At 41.2% G+C, this 5,802-nt stretch overlaps 1 pseudogene; it reads left to right on the forward strand.

The window, feature by feature from the left end:
- The first annotated feature begins 4,365 nt into the window (after positions 1–4,365).
- LOC106021069 lies at positions 4,366–4,643 on the forward strand (annotated as a pseudogene).
- The last annotated feature ends 1,159 nt before the right edge of the window (positions 4,644–5,802 follow it).

Consider the following 5,802-nt stretch of genomic DNA (forward strand, 5'->3'; position numbering starts at 1 on the left):
TGTCTGGTTTTTTTGTTCTGAAAACACACAAGCTTTTAAAGATAGCATACATATCTGCATTAACACAAGTATGGAATGTGTGGTGTGCACAAGTCAGCTAAAGATGATTTTTTTGTTTTGTTTTATGTTTGAGGAGGTAAAAGGTATGTCAACTTTATAAGTCCATTTGGACTGAATAACAAAAGTGTAATATAAATCTCTATCCATGCCATTTGAAAGGATGGCATATAACAGTAAGTCATGAGGACTCTAGCTAACAAGATTCATCATGTCTCATCCAGTCTCAGAGCTGCTCCCATGAAGAGGGATCAGCATACATATCACTTGTCCTGTGGTCTCCAATCAAGATCTTCAGGAGGTCTCCCCACCATATGTAATAGTAATATTTGTCAGAGCCACCAGTCCCCAAATAAGACATGGATACTTATCATTAATTATGAAAGCTAGGCCTTAGCCTAGTCTTGTTCCTAACTAGTTCTTATAAGGTAAACTAACTCGTATTTTTAAATCTGTATTCTTCCACAAGGCTGGTCACCTCATCTCCATACTGCCCATCCTGCTTCCTCCACACTTGGATGCTGACTCCGCCTTTCTCCTTCTCAGAGGTTTCTCTCTGCCAGGGAAGCCCCACCCGTACCCTCCTGCCTAGCTATGCCCATTCCTCATTTCGTTATACCAGTCACAGCAACAGAAATATCCCACAACAAACTCTGGTTGGCATTGATTCCAGATAGGTAGAAAATGCAGGATATGCTTTCCTGGAACAGATCATAGCAAGCAGCAGCAAGAGAACCCTGCTCCTTCTACTGTATAGCAGCTAAAAGCTTTAGCCAGAACATTGGTGAAATGCCTTTCTCTCTGTTCCAGTACCAACTTGGCTTTGTCTGAAACTTCTAAGTGTATCTACACACACACCCAATTTAGTGACAGTGGGGGTTTACTTCCTTGCCACATCCACACCCTGGTGCTGAGCATGTTACCCTGCATGTATGTGATCCCCGATAAGTATATGGTAAATAAACAAATATGAGATTGAAACCTTTTAGTGTCTCCTAATATTCCCCCTGGGAAGAGTCAAGGTGCCCCCACCATAGATTTTTCACAAACAGAAGTTTCATTAAAAAGTGAACAAAATGCTATGCTTATAAATTTTCAGTCTCTCAATTTTGAGTAAAAATGAAAGCTATCAATTTTCAAACTCCTTTGTGAGACACAGCACAGGGCTATCCATGATCTTTAATGCTTCTCATATGCTCAAGTATTTGTTTTTGTAACTGGCCCCCAAAATCTCACAGAGAGTGGCATTATTAGGAAGTATGGCTCTTTCTGATGAGTTATGGCCTTGTTGAAGGAAGTGTGTCACTGTGGGGTGAGGACTTTGAGGTTTCCTATGCTTAGGATACCACTCAGTGTCTCTGTCAACTTCCTATTGCCTGCAAGCCAAAATGTAGCCAGCACCATGTCTGCCTGCACTCTGCCATGCTCCCCATCATGATGAAAATGGACTGAAACTCTGAAACTGTAAGCAGGTCACCCCAATTAAATGCTTTCCTTACAAGAGTTGACGTGGGTAGGGTATCCCTTCACAGCACTAAAAACCCTAACTAATATAGTATTCTTTTTTCTTTTAACTATATAACTGGTGTAGAGAAGTCTTGTCATCCAATTCTGGAATAAAGAGTGGTAAAGTAACACCCATCAAAAACAAAATCACCAGACTAATTCTGCTGTCAGGGAACCAGCAGAGCTACAGATCCAATAAACAATTTCCTAACCTTCTGCTGTACATCCCAAAGAAACAGTGTCTATTTCCAAAAAGCAGAAGAGAACAAACTGAAGGATTTCTCTCCCATTTGTCTTTCAAATAAGATATAATGCAAGCAGGATCAGTGAAACGGATCAGAGGGTAAAGATCCTTGCTGCCATTCTTGACAACCTAGTTCAGTCCCTAGAACCCACATGACAGAAGGAGAGAACTGATTGGCTATAGTTGTCTTCTGACCACCACATCGGCACAACACTATGAGGGTGCACACGTGCGCGCGTGCGTGCACACACACACACACACACACAGATGGTAAACATATTAAAAGATGTAGTCCAAGGTCAGGTGTAATAGGGAAAGCACAGTTTTCCAACACCAAGGTAGCTTGACTACCATATGTGCTTTTTAATGTGCCTGGAGCTTTTGAGGGAGACACAGCAGTAACTAAGAGCATACTGAATCTCCTGCCTAAGAGCACAGCCCTTGGAGTTATGCAGACCTGAGCTGAGTTCCTGTTTTGTCTCTTTCTTCCTGTATTTCCTGAACTTTCTCCATGCCTCAATTTCCTCTGTTGTAAATGGGTATTGACAACTTCTGTTTCACAGGGTAGTGGTAAAACTTAAAGGACACAGCCCAAAGAGGACACTCACACAGTGCTTAGCACAGAAAATCACACAAATAAAAATGTACTGCTATAGACCCGATGCTTGCAGTGTATCATGCAATGCACCCAAGAGGAAATGTGTTTTACAGAGATTGATGAACTGGATAGAAACCAGATAGAGGTATCTTGTTGGTGAGAACACAGCTATTCTAAGAAGGTAGCCAATAAGCAACCCCAATAGCTAATTACAATTGGGATGAAAGGCAGACAAATATGTGGGTGGTTATAATAGGGGACTGTCCAGTGTGGATTAGAACAGTGGACTGTGGCAAAGAAGACTATTGCTCCCTGCTCACTAGTGACAACACCTTCTGGAAATTTCCATGGCTCCATCTGAAAGTTGGCTCAATGACCTAAGAAGGTACTAGATTATATGTGATTGCCATTTGGTAGCAACAAAATGGTGCTTGAGCTTCAAGGTAAGTCTTACACATACACCACACACACACACACACACACACACACACACACACACACACGACACACGAGAAAACATACAATGTTTGTCTTCCTGGATCTGCTTTATTTCACTAGAATGGTTGTTTCTAGTGCCCTCCAATTACCTAAAAAATTCATAATTTCATTTTTCTTACAGCTGAATAATATTCAATTCTATAGATGCATCGCATTTTCATGATCCATTTCTCAGTTGATGGACATCATGACATTATTTCCAGTTTCTGGATATTATGAATACAGCAGCAGTGAACATGAACGAGCTCATGTCTCTGTAGTAAGATGAGAGTAGTATAGCTCAATCTTATGGCAGACTTATTCATGGCTTTTTGTTTCTAAGCTTTGAGGCACTTGAGGAAAAAGAAAAGTCACTACACATGAAAATTTTCTTCATGCAAACAGCCAATATTGCCTCAGAACTACAGCTCCAAGCATGACCATCTACTTAGTGATCAAAGAAATGTTGGGAATGCATGTATCTGTAAGTGCCTGGATAATTAAATGAAAGGCTCTAAGGCTGTGTCTTGCATTCTTCATCAATGTGAAAAAGACCTCTGCCTTCAGTCAGAAGCCATGAGAGCTTGTAATACAGCATCTGTGATCACAGAGTCTGGGATTCTCAAAGAGACACTTGTGTCTAGGTCCCTTACTGCATCCGTTACAGTCTACAAAACATAAAGCAACCCAAATGCCCATGCTGGATGAATGCATAAACCAAGGAAAGAAAATTCTGACATGTGCTACAATATATCTTGGGGTGAAAAAAGGCAGTCATGAGACAAACTGCATGATTACACTCACAAAAGATAGCTGGAGCAGATAAACTCAGAAAGACAGAAACGGGATAGTGGGTGCTAAGAGGTGGGGGTTGGGAAGGGTATGGAGCTGTGTCTTCTGTATTCAGAGTTTTAGGTTCACCTGATGAAATTCTGGACGTGGATGGTAGTGTCAGTCACAGAACAACACACAGAATGTGCTAGAATCATTAAACTGTGAGTATAAAGCTGATCACAATGGTAAAGTCCATGAGGTGTGTACTTTACCATGGTTTAAAAAGAATTTTCAGGGGGTGTTGGTATAGCTTAGAGGTCGAATATTTGCCTAGGATGCACAAGGCTCTGACATTGATTCCCAGCATCACAAGAAGATAATTTAATGCAAAAATGAAAACATTTCAGACAAAAGAAAGTAATTTGAATTGTTATAGCATGATTTTACCATAAGCAAAATAAATCATTCTTAATTTTTTTCAGATATTAAATATTTTAAGATAAACAAACAACATATAAGGACTACTTATATAAATCGTATTATGCATTTAAATAACATTAACATTGGCACTAAGTCCAAATAATAATAGTAATAATAAATAAATAGATAGAGAGAGAGAGATAGATAGCTTCCTGTCACTATGACAAAACATCTGAGATAAAGTCGTTGAAAGATAGAAAAGCTCTTTGGCCTCAGTGGCACTAGAAAGATGGTTAAAGGCACATCATCCTTTGGAGAGTGTCACAATAAGATGCACCTGCTGTGTTGCCACTGTAGCACTATGGCCTACCACCTTCAGAAGTCAACCTGTGACAAAATAGCAAAAGAAAGTTTAACTGGAGCACCCAGGCTAAGAAACAAAACAAAACCGGTACTGGGAGGATGAGGCACCTAAATATCATCTACCGCAGATTCAGACACGGACTCTGTGAAGGACCAACACCTAAAGCCAAGAGGGCAGCTATTGCAGCATCCAGGTCATTTTGAGATTTTTCAATCAGTCATCAAACAAATATTCTGAAAAAAAAAAAAGATAGCGAAGTTAATGGTTCATGTTTCAGACCAGGGTTACTTGGCCCTTTCTTTCAGTCTGTCATAAGGCCAAACAAAAGGGTCTCACTGTGCAGTTTAGACTGCACTCTCAAAGTCAGGATCCTCCCACATCTGTAGACCACTATAACACTTTTGACAGAAGGCAGCAGCTGATGATGGTGTGCTGATTCAAAGCACTGAGCCATTGAGGTTCATGTGCCTCCCAGGTCAGTGTGGAAGGATAGAGACATTGGCACTGACCTTTGCTTTTTCTAGACAGGGTTTCTCTGTGTAGCTTTGGAGTCTACCCTCTGTAGACCAGGCTGGCCTCGAATTCAGATTCTCCTGCCTCTGCCTCCCGAGGATTAAAGGTGTGTGCCACCAAGGCCTGGCGACACTGACCTTTGAAGAACTGACTGATCCCTATGGAAATGGTGTCATGCTATACTTGGCCTTACCTTTCTTTTGCACAGTGAAGGCCATTGCCCCAGACCCCTAAGGACAACTCTAACATGACAGGGGCAACCAGAAATTTAAGTAGTCACCAATTACCTGAGCATCCCAGTTGGGAATCAGTCTCATCTACGAAACTAGCCTGAAGCTAGTTTAGGAATCTGGGCTCCTAAAGAGTCTCAGACACAAATCACTTCATAGCAACTTTCATGCTCTTCAAGCACTGACAGCTGCTAGCCAGTCTTCAGAGATAGTACTGTGAGGAAACTTGAGAGCAAATTGCTCTCAAGACTGAATCTGGAAAGCCAAAAACCAAAAAGCCATGACAATGAGGCTAAGATAAAGAGTGTTTCTGAAAAACAGCAGCCATAACAAAATGTAGGGAGTGTTGCCACATGCCCAGGAAGAGTACTAAGGAGTTGAGATATTATATTTCAGTCACCCATCAGTCCTACAAAGAAAATACTTCCATTTGATAAAGAGATAGAAGGCCACCACTGTACAGGAAAAAGGAAGAAAGAGGAAAGGATGGAGGGGAAGATGGAGAGAGGCAGGCAGGGAGGGAGGGAGACAGGGCGGCAGGGAGGGAGAGAGGGAGGTCAATTGAGAAGAATGAAAAAGAATGAATAAAAAACAAACTTCTTGAAGGAATCTTAAAGGA

The sequence above is a fragment of the Mesocricetus auratus genome, unplaced genomic scaffold, assembly GCF_017639785.1.
Source record: "Mesocricetus auratus isolate SY011 unplaced genomic scaffold, BCM_Maur_2.0 Super-Scaffold_6730, whole genome shotgun sequence".
Lineage (NCBI taxonomy): Eukaryota > Metazoa > Chordata > Mammalia > Rodentia > Cricetidae > Mesocricetus > Mesocricetus auratus.